The sequence below is a fragment of the Scyliorhinus torazame genome, chromosome 1 (assembly GCF_047496885.1).
Source record: "Scyliorhinus torazame isolate Kashiwa2021f chromosome 1, sScyTor2.1, whole genome shotgun sequence".
Lineage (NCBI taxonomy): Eukaryota > Metazoa > Chordata > Chondrichthyes > Carcharhiniformes > Scyliorhinidae > Scyliorhinus > Scyliorhinus torazame.
Window position 1 is genome coordinate 169,587,411 of NC_092707.1, and position 16,480 is coordinate 169,603,890.

The window sequence follows — 16,480 nt, forward strand, 5'->3', positions numbered from 1 at the left end:
ATTCATCACGATTATGGCTTATCATCCAACTCAATAGCCTAATCCTGCTTTCTACCCATAGCCTTTGATCCCTTTCTCCCCAAGTGCTGTATCCAGCCGCCTCTTGAGTATATTCAAAGTTTTAGCATCAACTACTTCCTGTGGTAATGAATTCCACAGGCTCACCACTCTTTGTGTGAAGAAATGTCTCCTTATCTCTGTCTGAAATGGTTTACCCTGAATCCTCAGGCTGTGACCCCTGGTTCTGGACACACCCATCACTGGTAACATCTTCCCTGCATCTACCCTGTCTAGTCCTGTTAGAATTTTATAAGTCTCTATGAGATCCCCCCTCATTCTTCTGAACTCCAGCGAGAACAATCCCAACCTCGTCAATCTTTCCTCATATGACAGTCCCGCCATCCCTGGAATCAGTCTGGTAAACCTTTGCTGCACTCCCTTGAGAGCAAGAACATCCTTCCTCAGAGAAGGAGACCAAAACTCCACACAATACCCCAAGTGTAGCCTCACCAAGGCCCTGTACAATTGCAGCAACACATCCCTGCTTCTATACGCGAAACCTCTTGCAATGAAGGCCAACATACCATTAGTCTTCTTTACCGCCTGGTGCACCTGCATGCTTACCTTCAGCGAATGGTGCACAAGGACACCCAGGACCCACTGCACACTCCCCTCCCCCAATTTACAACCATTCAGGTAGTAATCTGCCTTCCTGTTTTTGCTTCCAAAATGAATAACCTCACACTTATCCAAATTATACTGCATCTACCATTGGTTTGCCCACTCACCCAACCTGTCCAGATCTTGCTGTAGGATCCCTGCATCCTTGTCACAATTCACCCTCCCACCTAATTTGGTATCATCTGCAAATTTGAGATGTTACATTTTGTTCCCTCATCCAAATCATTAATATATATTGTGAATAGCTGGATCCCTGTGGTACCCCACTGGTTACTGACTGCCAACTTGAAAAGGACCCATTAATCCCTACTCTTTGTTTCCTCTCTGCCAACCAGTTTTCTATCCACCTCAATACATTTCCCCCAATCCCATGCGCTTTAATTTTACACAATAATGCCTTATGCGGGAATTTGTCAAATGCCTTCTGAAAGTCCAAATATACCACAACGACTGGCTCCCCCTTGTCAACTGTACTGGTTACCTCTTCAAAGAATTCCAACAGATTTGTCAAGCATGATTGTCCCTTCATAAGTCCATGCTGACTCTGACTGATCCTGCCACTGCTTTCTAAATGTTCCGCTATAAAGTCCTTTAAATGCATTAAAACATTTTCCCCACTACCGATGTTAGGCTTACTGGTCTATGATTCCGTGCTTTCTCTCTACCTCCCTTTTTGAATATCGGAGTGACGTGAGCTACCCACCAATCTGCAGGGACAGTTCCAGAGTCTGTAGAATCCCAGAAGATGACCACCAATGCATCCACTATTTCCAGAGCCACCTCCTTAAGCACTCTGGGATGCAGATTCTCAGGCCCTGGGGATTTATCCGCCTTCAATCCATCAGTTTTCCCAGCACCATTTCTCTGCTAATGTTGTTCTCCCTCAGTTCTTCCCTCTCACTAAACCTTTCATTCTCCAACATTTCTGGGATCTGATTTGTGTCTTCATTTGTGAAGACAGAACCAAAGTATGTATTCAATTGCTCAGCCATTTCTTTGTCCCTTATTATGCATTCCCCTGTTTCTGTCTGTCGTGGGCCTACATTTTTGTTTACCAATCTCTTTCTCTTCACATATTTGTAGAAACTCTTAGTGTCAGTCTTCATGTTCCCTACAAGCTTCCTTTTGTACTGTACTTTCCCCTTCTTAATCAATCCCTTCGTCCTTCTTTGCTGAATTATAAACTGCTCCCAATCCTCAGACCTATTATTCTTATTGGCCAATCTGCATGCTTCTTCCTTGTATCGGATACTATTTCTAATTTCCTTTGTAAGCCATGGATTGGCCCTCTTACCCCCTTTGCTTTTGTGTTATAAGGGCCTGGGCACCACTCGCCAGCAATGTACCTCTCCACTGAAGAGTGTTCAGAGATGAGGGGTGGGATTCCCCAACGGGCGGCTAAGTGCCGACGCCGGAGTAAAAACGGAAGTGTTTTACTCCGCCGTTGGCGCCTTTTTCGGGACCCTATTCTGCGGCCCACAGGGAGCTAGGCCTATGCTGCTCCAGCTGCCGATCCCGGCCTGAACCCAGCACCGCGGGGTCCGTGCATGCTCAGTTGGGCCGGCGCCAACTAACGCATGCGCAGCGGCCTTTTTCCCCGCGCCGGCCCCGACGCCAAATGGCTCAGGGCTACAGAGCTGGCACAGAGGAAAGGAGGGCCCCCGATCGCGGGCCAGGCCACTACGGAGGCCCCCCCTGGGGTCAGACCCCCCCTCCCCTCACACAGGCCGCCCCCAGACCATTCAATGCTGAGGTCCCGCCAGCTCAGAGCGGCACCGGCGTTTTTGTTGACGGCCGCTCAGCCCATCCGGCCGGAGAATCGACGTGCCGGCCCAGGCCGGAGAGTCGCCACATACCCCGACCGGCGCCACGCCGACCTCGAGGGCGCCGATGATGCTGATTCTCCGCACTGCGGAGAATTGCGTCCTGGCGTCAGGGCAGCGTGACGCGATTCACGCGGCGCCGTGCCGATTCTCCGACCCGGCGGGGGGTCGGAGAATTCCGCCCGGGGTTTTGGGTTTGAACAGTGGAGACTATGGGCAAAATTCTCCAGAAATGGCGCGATGTCCGCCGACTGGCGCCCAAAACGGCGCCAATCAGACGGGCATCACGCCGCCCCTATTGTGCGGAATGCTCTGCATCTCTGGGGGCCGAGCCCCAACATTGAGGTGCTAGGCCGACGCCGGAGGAATTTCCGCCCCGCCAGCTGGCGGAAACGGCCTTTGTTGCCCTGCCAGCTGGCGCAGAAATGACATCTCCGGGCGGCGCATGCGCGGGAGCATCAGCGGCCGCTGACAGTTTCCCACGCATGCGCAGTGGAGGGAGTCTCTTCCACCTCCGCCATGGTGGAGACCGTGGCGGAGGCGGAAGGGAAAGAGTGCCCCCGCGGCACAGGCCCGCCCGCGGATCGGTGGACCCGGTCGCGGGCCAGGCCACCGTGGGGGCACCCCCCCGGGTCAGATCGCCCCGCGCCCCCCCCCAGGACCCCGGAGCCCGCCCACGCCGCCTTGGCCCGCCGGTAAGGTAGGTGATTTAATTTACACCGGCGGGACAGGCAATTTATCGGCGGGACTTTGGCCCATCCGGGCTGGAGAATCGAGCGGGGGGGCCCGCCAACCGGCGTGGCGCGATTCCCGCCCCCGCCGAATATCCGGTGCCGGAGACTTCGGCAACCAGCGGGGGCGGGATTCACGCCAGCCCCCTGCGATTCTCCGACCCGGCGGGGGTCAGAGAATGTCGCCCTCTATAAGACAACATCATTTCGAAATTATATTAAAGATTATTGAAGAAACAAACATGCAATTCACTTTTGATGGTAATTGCAGCATTGATAGTTCCACAAGAAGGGAGCATAATCTTGTTTCTAGGAGCGAATTCCAGTCTTATTACTGTTACACATATCCAGCTATTTTAAAATAATATTTACCTTAAATCCCCAAGTAGAAAACTACTGTATCCAGCAAGGTACCTCTATGTCAATTACCTATCATCACCATGCTACAGCAGCTGTGCCCTTCCCTTGATTGAGAATGGAGTGCATCCAACAAATCTATAAACCCCACTGTGTGGTTTTAATATTTATACCATAAAAGAATTGAACCAGCAGGAAGCATGTTGAGCACTTGTGCTGAACAACATACTTTGTTTTTGTCAACAGCCTTTATTTGGTCAATATCCTTCAAAGTAAAAGGATACTGTTAGCTGCAGATGGTGGTCACTACACTTAGTTTCCAGGGTTGAAGGATCATACTTCAGGTTATCCGTTGCTAGATTTTAGCATCTTACAATCTTTCAGTGCTTTGATGAGATGTTGTAAAGGCCAGTTCATTTTTTTTCTGGAATTTTCTTGTGTTAGAGGGTATACCATATTCTATGCCTCAGGATGATGTTGTCCTTGAGCACACAATTATGCCGAGGCATATTTATACATTTTAAACCTTTGCCCAGCAGATTAACTCTGCTTTTAATTTTTAATCCCGACTTCACAGAATAATCACAATTTTTTAATCTTATAACTCTACATTTATAACTGAATTCCCTTATAACTCCATATTTATACCTGGATTTTTTTCACATGGTTCTAATGAATTCTAGTTTAAGGAAAATGACCAAATTCAACATTGACCGACCCTTCAGCCATGAACATAAATAAGAAAACAATCCACAGCGATACTGACTGACCATCTATTACAACGTTATCACCAGTACTTTGCAACATAGGAATCATAGAACATAGAACATTACAGCGCAGTACAGGCCCTTCGGCCCTCGATGTTGCGCCAACCTGTGAAACCACTCTAAAGCTCATCTACACTATTCCCTTATCATCCATATGTCTATCCAATGACCATTTGAATGCCCTTAGTGTTGGCGAGTCCACTACTGTTGCAGGCAGGGCATTCCACGCTCTTACTACTCTCTGAGTAAAGAACCTACCTCTGACATCTGTCCTATATCTATCTCCCCTCAATTTAAAGCTATGTCCCCTCGTGCTAGACATCACCATCCGAGGAAAAAGGCTCCCATTGTCCACCCTATCCAATCCTCTGATCATCTTGTAATATCTAGAATATCTACAGTACAGAAGGAGGGCATTCGGCCCATCGAATCTCCACTGACCCTCCAAAAGAGTACCCTAACCTAGGCCCACTCCCCCGCCCTATTCCCACAACCCCACCTAACCTTTGGACACTGAGGGGCAATTTAGCATGGCCATCCACCTAAACAGCACATTCCTACATTACAATAGCGACTACACTTTAACATTGACTGTATAGTGCTTTGGGATGTTCTGAAGTATTGAAACCTGTGATCTAAATAGAAGTCTTCCCTTCTCGCCTTCCTTCCCTGAAACATTGGGGGCGATTCACCGAGCCCCGTGCCGGGCTGGAGAATCGCCGCAACCGCCCCACGACGCCCCGACACCGGCATGCAATTCTCCGAGGTGGCATTTGCGCCGGCGCGTTTGGCGCGGCGCCGGCCGTGGGCCGCTGGAATCGGCGGGGCCGCCGATTCTCCGGCCTCAATGGGCCGAGCAGCTGCGCTGATACGACAGAGTCCTGCCGGCGCCGTTCACCCCTAGTCGCTGCTGGCGGGAATTTTTCGCGAACGGTCGGGGGGCGGCCTGTGGGGGGGGGGGGGGCTCCTTCACTGGGGGGGGGGGGGCCTCTGATGGGGTCTGGCCCGCGATTGGGGCCCACTGATCGGCGGGCCGGCCTCTCCCCCCCCCCCCCGGGCCTACTTTCTGCCGCGGCCGGCCCTGAACACCGACGCCATGTTGAGTCGGGGCCGGCGCGCTAAAGAAGTCCCCCGCGCATGCGTAGGTTGGCGTGGCCCAACTGCGCATGAGCGGGTTGGCGGGGCCCAACTGCGCATGAGCGGGTTGGCACGGCGGCCATTTGGCGCCCCGAAAGGAGGCTGGAGCGGCATGAACCGCTCCAGCGCCGTGCTGGCCCCCTATTGGGACCCGAATCAGTCATATCCGGGCCCGGTTCGCGAAGGCGTTCACGATGGCGCGAACACTTGGGCTCCATATTGGAGAATCGCCCCCATTATTTTCATTGGCCACTCATGAATTGCTTTCTTTTGAAACTCATTCTTTATTTGCTCCTTTTCATGGGCCTTTCTGGTTAGAAATTAGATTGTTGTTTGGGCCTGTCTCAGTCAACTAAGTACTTGATTCCAGCAACAGTCAAGCAGAATGAACTGGGATACCTGTTAAAATACCTCGGTTTGGTAGGTGCCTTTTGGGCTGGGATGTTTATCTAACAAACATGTCCCATTGCCAAAAGCTGCCTAGACAGAAGTGGAAATACATTTGTCCCTCTACATCGAAGCAGTGCTTGCTGAATAATTGTGGTCAGACCATTGTAATTTAATCAAACAGCTCATTGATCAAATTATTGCATGGTATTTAACTTTATTTTTCTGGTGGATCATTCCCTATGAAGACCTGCAAAGATAATGGACGATGGACACAAAAGTAGCTGATTCTCCCTCTTCATTGAAAGCCCTTCCATGTGTAGCCAGATAGCTAACAGCTAAACATCCACAATGTATGATAGGAAAAGTAGCCAATTTTGCACAGATGTTTAGTTATGTGTTACCAGAATTATTTCTATTTGACTCTCTTGATGAGGCAGAGACTGTAAAAAGAAGATGAATTGGTAATTATCAACTGAGTATTATAACTTCAATTTTGCAAATAACAATCTGGAGGTGTCTCCTTATTTGTCCTGTTTTTTAAATTTTATGCAGAATATAATTTTTTTCTGATGTTAAATATTTAACAATTAGGTTTACTGTTATTTGGGTTTTTTAAAAATCTATTCATGGATGAAACTTTTCATAATGAAACTTTTCCCAGATGTGGGACGTCACTGGGAATTTGCATCCACCTACAAACCAAATTTCCGAAGTGATAATTATTGGTATCATATGGGCACATTTCTACTTTTCAGCATGATCATCTTGATTAAATGGTCTTACAGCTGTAGTCCTTCACTTTCTGTGTTGCACCGAAAGTTAATTGAAAACTGAAAGACTTTCTTGCACTCATCTGTGGGACTGCTGTACTGATGCAGCTGCCATCTTGTAGATGAGACACTAATGAGGCCCCAATTTCTCTCATGGGTGGCATGACACGAAGCAAAGAACCCTCCCTTGGCATACTAGCTAATATCTATCCCTCAACCAGCATGCTAAAACAGAATATGTTATCACATTATTGGGGGGAATTTCCTTTGCACAAAATACAGAATGGAACAGAATAACCTGTAATCATCATCACCACACTCAGGTCACAAGCACCAAAACATTTAATGCTTGAACCACTATAATCTCTCATCGATATTTTGTGATTTCTTCTAATCAGATGAATTTTTTTGATTTTTAAAATCAGTCATGCTGATTAAATTGGCTTTGGCACCAGTGTCTAACATCAGTTGGACCACTGCACCATTCACTTCAAGTGGTAGCATCCATTTGTCCTCATCAACCGCATTTATTTTAAATGGAGTATCAGTTTGCAATTTTTTAAGTGCTGGAGAAATTTTTGATGTCTCCAAAAAATTATTCTGCCCTGATATTACTCCAACAAACAATGATGTTTCATCACTGGAGACCATGTCTTCCACTGTGCTGATTGGTCTGGGGTTGAGCTTAAGACTAACAATTCCGAGCAAAGTGATTTTTTTTGTTTTCATCAGGAACAAAACTTGCCAAGTGCTGGACACTGCCTTAATGTGTGCCTTTGACCACATCTTTTACACAGAAATACTTTGTCCTGATCTTCAACCTGTTTGTTTCTGTGCGAGGAGCTGCAGAAACATTCCCACCTTTTTTCAAACTGGAGTACTTTCCTCGAAGAAGATGTCACCATTACTGAGAAACATTTCAGGATGCTGTGCTGCTAGCTTGTGAGCCTGACAAATCTTTTTTTAAATAGATTTAGAGTACCCAATTAATTTCTTCCAATTAAGAGGCAAGTTAATGTGACCAATCTACCTACCCTGCACATCTTTGGGTTGTGGGGGTGAAACCCATGCAAACATGGGGAGAATGTGCAAACTCCACACGGACAGTGACCCAGAGCCGGGATCGAACCTGGGACATCGGCGCCGTGAGGCTGCAGGGCTAACCCACTGTGCCACCGTGCTGCCCTCCTGACAAATCTTAACTGTATGTTCCAAAGACAGCTCCAATTCCTTCAGCAACCGTTCCCTCAGCTTATTTTCATTCACACCAAATACAATTTGGTCCCGAATCATGGAAGATTCCACCACGGAAAAATTACAGAATTTAGCTTTTAACTTTAAATCAGTGATAAAATTATCCATGGATTCTTCTGTCTTCTGTAAACGTGACCTAAACACATAGCATTCATAGATTTCATTCTTTCTGCAATGTTTATCAAATCTTCAAATTACTCAGTTAAATTTTTTACTATCTTCATTCATCATTTGCAAATGTAAACGTGTTAAACACAGCAATTGCTTTGGGCCCTGCGCTGTTCGGAGCATAGCTATCTTCCATGAATTTGATTGATCTCCTGAATTTACTGCAGTAAGAAACAGATTAAATTGTTGTTTAAACACTTGCCAGTTGCTGTCCGCATTACCATGAAATCTGAGACTCATTGGTGGCTTCAAAGTCTCCATGCAGTTCATCTGTGCAGCCTGCACAGATCTCTGTGGACCAGGCTTCACCAATGATGTGATAGTTTTTTTTCTCAGTTTCTAATACCATCCAACCTTGGTACCATGTAATGTTCTTGGCAGGTGGACTGATTTATATTACAAGAACACTTGTAGCTGAAGTTATAAATGATTTATTAACATTAACTGTGGGTCAAATAGATACAAAACAACAGATGAATAACAGTATGAACAAGCAACCTCTCGCCCAGCTTCCTAGTCAGTCTGAGATCACCTGACTCTAACATTCACTTATATACTAATGAGACTCCTAGTGGTTAGTCAGTGAATTATAACACAACCATGATATCGCTACAGTACACTCTGCTGCCACTGTGCGTCGATGGTGGAGGGAGTGAATATTTGTGGATGGGGTGCCAATCAAATGGGCTGCTTTGTCCTGGATGGTGTCAAGCTTCTTGAGGAATCACTAACAGAATCTTGTGGATCTATTAGGTGCGGGTTCCTGAAGTTGTTGGCTGTTTCTATGGAGTAATGATGGCAAATATCGATAGTTTGACCATCGTTACCACAACAGAATCTAGGCTATTAACTCATTTGAAATGAATGGATCAGTACCTTTGCAATCAAATGACAGAGAAATTTCACTCAAGCATATCATGTAAGTATCATGTAATGTACTTACAGGACTTAAATGCTGGACTGTTTCTACAAATGTGCCATAACTGCTACTTCTTTTGCCCAGTTAGGGAGAAGCTTATTTCCTAATTAATGTACTCTCTTCTTTTTTCTAAAAGTAGCAACTCCCTGCTGCCATACTCTTCCTTGAACTCAAGATGCCACCTGCCCAAATGACTGTGTAGACTTTGACAGCAAGTTCTGCCAAGTTCTCATCAATGGGAGGGATCATAGCCAAGTCTCATCCTTTCCCGTCAAAACCAAGCAAGCATGTTTAGAGGGAGAATTGGAGGGGAAGCCCAGGACATTTTTCCCATACACAACTTAGAAGTGATGAGGCCAGTCTCAGGATCCCTACCACTAACCTGGCAACACAGATAGGGGATTGAACCTGGAATCTTCCTGTACTGGGCTTACAACTCAGTCATAATCTGAATACAGTCACTCAGCCATTCAGGCAGCTTTTGTTGTGTGTTTGCAGAGTGGCACAGTGCCAGGGACCCATGTTCAATTCTGGCCTAGGGTGTCTGTCTGTGTGGGTTCTCCCCGTGTCTGTGTGGGTTCTCTCCAGGTACTGCAGTTTCTTCCCGCAGTCCAAAGATGTGCAGGTTAGGTGGATTGGTTATGATAAATTGCCCCTTAGTGCCCAGGGATGTGCAGGTTAGGTTACAGGGATAGAGTGGGGAGTGGACCTGGGTACAGTGCTCTTTTGGAGAGTCAGTGCAGACTCGATAGGCCAAATGGCCTCCTTCTGCATTGTGGGGATTCTATGAAAAAAATTATTTGACCCCGAGTTGTAGGTTTGAAAGGGCTTTCCTTGTCCAATGTTTTCTAATGTCCTCATGTTATAACTGATGTCCAGTATGGTGATTAAAAACTGACACTAAGCTCTTAATGCTTTAGATGCCCTTATTACTGTGTGCATTCAAAGGAAGGTTAAATCTATCACTGTTACACGTGTCAAGCATTTTAAGGCTGGGAACACGCAAGAACAGACTCAAAAACAGATTCTTTCCCGCTGTTACCAGACTCCTAAACGACCCTCTTATGGACTGACCTCATTAACACGACACCCCTGTATGCTTCACCCAATGCCGGTGCTTATGTAGTTACATTGTGTACCTTGTGTTGCCCTATTATGTTTTTTTTAATTCCCTTTTCTTCCCATGTACTTAATGATATGTTGAGCTGCTCACAGAAAAATACTTTTCACTGTACCTCGGTACACATGACAATCAACAAATCCAATCCAATCCAGCTAAAAGCCTTATTTAAAAGAAGATGATAAATTTGCTGTACTACAACTTTGCAGTGATGTCAGGATATACTCAGACTGATTCATGTGATGAGTCCTGGCTGAGATTCTGTGGCCTTCCTGCGGCGTGTTTCTCGGCAGAAGGCAGCCCGCCGTTGGCCAGCGGGGCATCTTCCAGTCCTGCTGCTGTCAATGGGATTTCCTATTAAATCCACCCCACCCCACCCACACCCCCTGCCCCACCACTGGGAACTCTGCAGCGGGTGTGCATCGTCGGTGGGACCAGAAGATCCCACCAGCATGAACAGCCAGAAGATCACGCCCACTTTATTTATAACATACTCTTAGTTTTCAATTAGATGTTTAGTTAGATTTAGAACTGCACAAAAATGTTCTTATTGTCCCATCCTCCGACAGTATTATTCTGCAGCAATATTACCACAATCGTAAACTCATCTGGATCTACATCTTTACCAAACACTAATTAGTTTTTCATTGGGCCGCACTCCATCTGTTCATTAAGTTTCATTGCAATAATAATCGCTTATTGTCACAAGTACTTCAATGAACTTACTGTGAAAAGCCCCTAGTCGCCACATTCTGGCACCTGTTCAGAGAGGCCAGTATGGGAATTGAACCCCTGCTGCTGGCCTTGTTCTGCATTACAAGCCAGCTGTTTAGCCCACTGTGCTAAACCAGCCCCAATATGCCTAGTCTGTGGTGTTAACGATATGGCCATACAAATGAAATTATTAGCAGAGGCAGCGATTACCTTAAAGAAGGCATTGGAGATCACCCGAGCAATGGAAAGTGCCAAAAGGGGGGCAATGGAACCGCAAAGCGTGCAAGCAGGCGAGGTCCACCAAATTGTCAGGAAGCTGTCAGTAGTCGTGGTACCAAGAATGAGCGTGCAGAAAGTAATGAGCAAAGAAGCTCTGAGCAAAATACAGAACAGAGGTATAGGGAATTTTGTCCACACACCAGGAGCAAAGAAGAATGTTACTAGTGTGGGGCAGATTACCTCCAGGAGGGATGTAAATTCAGGGAAGCTGTATGTTATGCTTGCAATAGGAAGAAGCTCATTAGGAGCAAGTTAATGTCCCGGCCAATGCAAGGCAACTCTTTAAGGGGCGGCATGGTGGCACAGTGATTAGCACTGCTACCTCACAGCTCCAGCGTCCCAGGTTCAATTCCGGCCTCGGGTGACTGTGTGGAATTTGCACTTTCTCCTCGTGTCTGCGTGGGTTTCCTCCGGGTGCGCCAGTTTCCTCCCACAGTCCAAAGATGTTCAGGTTAGGTGGATTGGCCATGCTGAATTGCCCCTCAGTGTCCAAAAGGTTAGGTCGGGTTACAGGGATAAGGGCCGGTACAGACTCAATGGGCTGAATGGCTTCCTTCTGCACTGTAGATGCTATGATTCTATGACGTCTATCAGTTTTTAATATATATTTTCTTTACAGCAAGATTAACAAATGGGTGAAAGGCAGTAATGGCATTATTAAGTTAATAGATCATTGAAAAACCTCCTGCTGATAACCATGCACCCCCCCCCCCCTGCCCCTACCACCGCCGCTGATAACCATGTACCCCCACCCCTCAGCTGATGAATCAGTACTCTTCCATGTTGAACACCACTTGGAGGAAGCACTGAGGGTGGCAAGGGCGCAGAATATGCTCTGGGTGGGGGACTTCAATGTCCATCACCAAGAGTGGCTCGGTAGTACCACCACAGACCAAGCTGGCCGGGTCCTAAAGGACATAGCTACTAGGTTGGGACTGCAGCAGACAGACAGGGAACCAACAAGGAGGAAAAGCATACTAGACCTCATCCTCACCAACCTTCCTGCCACAGATGCATCTGACCATGAAAGAATTGGTTGGAATGATGGTCGCAAAGTCGTGGGGACAAAATCCTGTCTTCACATTGAGGATACCCTCCATCATTTTGTGTGGCACTAAATAGGATAGACTTCGAACAGATCTAGCAACTCAAGACTGGGCATCTATGAGGCGCTGTGGACCAACAGCAGATTTGTACTCAGCCTGTAACTTTATGGCTCAGCATATCTCCCACTCTACCATTACCGTTAAGCCAGGGGATTATCCCTGCTTCAATGAAGAGCGCAGGAGAGCATTCCAGGAGCAACATCAGGCATACTGAAAAATGAGGTATCAGCCTGGTGAAGCTATAACACAGGACTGCATGTGTGCCCACCAGCATAAGCAGCAAGTATTAGACAGAGCTAAGTGATTCCAAAACAAACGCATCAGGTCTAAACTCGGCAGTCCTGCCACATCCAGCGTTAATGGTGGTGGGCAATTAAAAAACTCCCTGGAGGCGGAGGCTCCACAAATATCCCCATCCTCAATGATGGAGGAACCCTGCACATCTGTGCAAAAAACAAGACTGAACCATTCGCAATAATCTTCAGCCAGAAGGGCCAAGTGGGTGATCCATCTCAGCCTCCCCCAGATGTTCCCAGCATCACAGATGTCAGTCTTCAGCCAGTTCAATTCACCCTACGTGATATCAACAAATAGCTGAAGGCACTGGATACAGCAAAGGCTATAGGCCCTGTCAATATTCTGGCAATAATACTGTAGACTTGTGCTCCAGAACTTGCGGCACCCCCAGTACAGCTACAACACTGGCATCTACCCGGCAATGTGGAAAATTGCCCAGGTGTGTCCAGTACACAAGACAAGACAAATCCAAACCAGCCAATTACCACCCCATCAACAAATGATGGAAGGAGCCATCAACGGTACTATCAAGCGGCACTTACTCAGCAATAACCTGCTCACAGACGCTCAGTTCGGGTCCAACAGGGTCACTCAGCACTTGACCTCGTTACAGCCTTGGTTCAAACATGAACAAAAGAGCTGAATATCAGTGGGAAACATTGACCAAGTATGACATCAAGGAGTCGCAACAAACCTGGAGTCAATGGCAACCAGGGGGGAAACTCTTAATTGGTTAGGGTCATTCCTGGCAAAGGAAGATGGTTGTAGTGGCTGGAGGTTAAATGTCTCAGCTCCAGGACATCAATGCAGGAGTTCCTCAGGGTAGTGTCCTAGGCCCAACCATCTTCAGCTGCTTCATCAATGACCTTCCATTCATCATAAGGTCAGAAGTGAGGATGTTTGCGGATGACTGCATAATGTTCAGCACCATTTGTGACTCCTCCGACAATGAAGCAGTCCATGTCCAAATGCAGCAAAACCTAGACAATATCCAGGCTTGGGCTGACAAGTGGCAAGTAACATTTGTGACTTACAAGTGCCAGGCAATGACCATCGTCAACAAGATAGGATCTAACCATCACCTCTTGACATTCAATGGCATTATCATCACTGAATCCCCCACTACCAACATCCTGGGTGTTACCATTGACAAGAAACTGAACTAGACTAGCCATATGTGGCTACCAGAGCAGGTCAAAGGCTAGAATTCCTGCGGCAAGTAACTCACCTCCTGACGCCCCCAAAGCTGTTATTCATCGACAAAGCACAAGTCAGGAGTGTAATGGAATACTCTACACTTGCCTTGATGAATGCCGCTCCAACAACACTCAGTAGGCTCGACACGATCCAGGACAAAGCAATTTCACTCCTTCCACAAACATTCAATCTCTCCACCACTGACATACAATAACAGCCACATGTAACATCTACAAGATGCATTGCGGAAACTCACCAAGATTCCTTGGGCAGCACCTTCAAAACCCATGACCCCCACCATTTAGAAGGACAAGAGCAACAGATACCTGGGAACATCACCACCTGGAGGTGCTCCTCCAATTCACTCACCATACTGACTCAGAAATATGTCAGCATTCCTTCACTGTCGCTGGGTCAAAATCCTGGAATTCCCTCCCTAACAGCACTGTTGGTGTACCTGCACCACAGGGGCTGCAGTGCTTCAAGAAGGCAATCTTCTGAAGGGCAATTAGGGATGGGCAACAAACGCTGGCCTGGCCAGCGACACCCACATCCCATACACTGAATAAAAATATAAATTTCCTTGGCTGATTTATTTTTCCCAGTGGTGGTTTTCCATTACCTTCCACTCTCAGGGGCAAGGAGCCAGGCCCCAAGTCCACCTCAGTCTGAACGGGAATCAAATTTACACTGTTGGTATTAGTTCGAAAGACACACAAGCCATCAAAATGACTGAGCCCCCCTGAGGCATTCCACATAAGTAATATTTGTGTTGATTCTTGAATGATTTATTACGGGGCCATGTTGAATAGTTTTAAAATTATGGATCTTGTGTCATCCCTACACCATGTAATAGCTGCTTAGTTGCTTTTGAATAAAGCATTAACACATATATTTTGGATTTTCGGTCATGTATCTGTATGTTCGCACAGTGCATACACTAATCAGCATCATTTTGGTGACTGTGATATCCCCACATTTTCTTTTCTCCCTTTACATAGATTGCGACTTCAGTCACCAATAACACTTACATGTGAGTGGCTGTAGTTCATTTTGGGAGATGATACTGACCATGATTAGTACTTCAACTAATTTTAACGTTATATATTGTGAAGAAGAAGGTCTTGTGGCACAGTGCATAGTTTCACTGCCTCTGAGTCAGAATCTTCGTGTTCAAGGACTCCAGGTCTTGACGTCCCAAGAGGTTCATTCATAATCATAGAATCATAGAATTTACAGTGCAGAAGGATGCCATTCGGACCATCAAGTCTGCACCAGCTCTTGGAAAGAGCACCCTACCTAAGGTCAACACCTCCACCCTATCCCCATAACCCAACCCAACACTAAGGGCAATTTTGGACACTAAAGGCAATTTAGCAATGCCAATCCACCTAACCTGCACATCTTTGGACTGTGGGAGGAAACCGGAGCACCCGAAGGAAACCCACGCACACACGGGGCGGATGTGCAGACTCCGCACATACAGTGACCCAGCCGGGAATCGAACCTGGGACCCTGGAGCTGTGAAGCAATTGTGCTATCCACAATGCTACCATGCTGCCCGGTAATGTAACCAAACAGGTTGAATATCAACTTGTAAATCCTTCCAACATATGTCAATGGCAGGTAGTAAGAATGGGAGAGATTCTTAGTCAGCCATGAGATGGAAAGAAATTGGAACCTCTACTAACATTATCCATTGCTCCAGGCTACAACACACATGTAAATGTGCATGTTGCCACAGCAACTTGGACTCCTTGCTTACAGCATGGAGTTCAATTCCCCATTCCGGCTGGGGTGGAAGGCTTCCTGCCTTCTTGTCCACCTGTAGTGGAGGACATGACACTGTGAGTCAGACCTGCCTTTGATAAGAGAATTGAAAAGACTTTGTGAAGACCTTTTCTTATTTGTTTTGGTTTAATGTAAAGTTTTCTGATTATGAATATTCTGTTATTTTTTTATCTCAGAAAGCACAGATTCACTCACAGATTTCACCATTTTGTTTCATCAGCTCAGATAAAAGAATTGAAAGACTGAATTATTACATAATTAGAAAACTATTTTGTGTCACATCATACTGTATTGTGTGACAAAAGTGACAGAGATGCACTTTGGCCAGCCTAATATCGTCACTAATAACAAAGCAGAAAATGTTGGAAATACCCAACAGACCAGCCAAATGAAACAGAAAATATATCTTTTCATAGAGCAGGAACCGCATGTGTGTCAATGTATTCTGTTTAGCTCTTTGTGTTCTATGGTGCTGCTCAGTAGGTTTTCTGCATTCTTTAATGTCAATATTTAAAAATAGAATAGATAGGTAGTTGAATGAAAGAGAAATGAAGGGATATGAAGACAGGCAGGTTCATAAAATTAGGACTACAGTTTGAGTGCAGAACAAACACAAACATAGGTCATGTGACCGAACAACTTGTTTCTTGTCTGAATCTCTTGTATATTTATAGGTAATCTCCATGTTCTGAGCTGAAGAGTTATCTTTATATTGGTAGGTTAAAGGGACTCATAGTCAAATCTATAAACCTATCAGCACATGAATGTTGGTAGAAATGAGAAGGCTTAACAACACGAGGTGGTCATTTATATTCTGTAGAAAAATGTTTATGAAAATCCCCTCCAGTCTAATCTGCACATGTCCAATTAGTTTATCCAACTCCAACCAATCTAAAGAATCTCAGAGGATATACAGCACTGCGTAGGAGTCACCAGATTCAATATCTGAACTCGCTCTGAAGTTTCTTTGCAGAGAGAT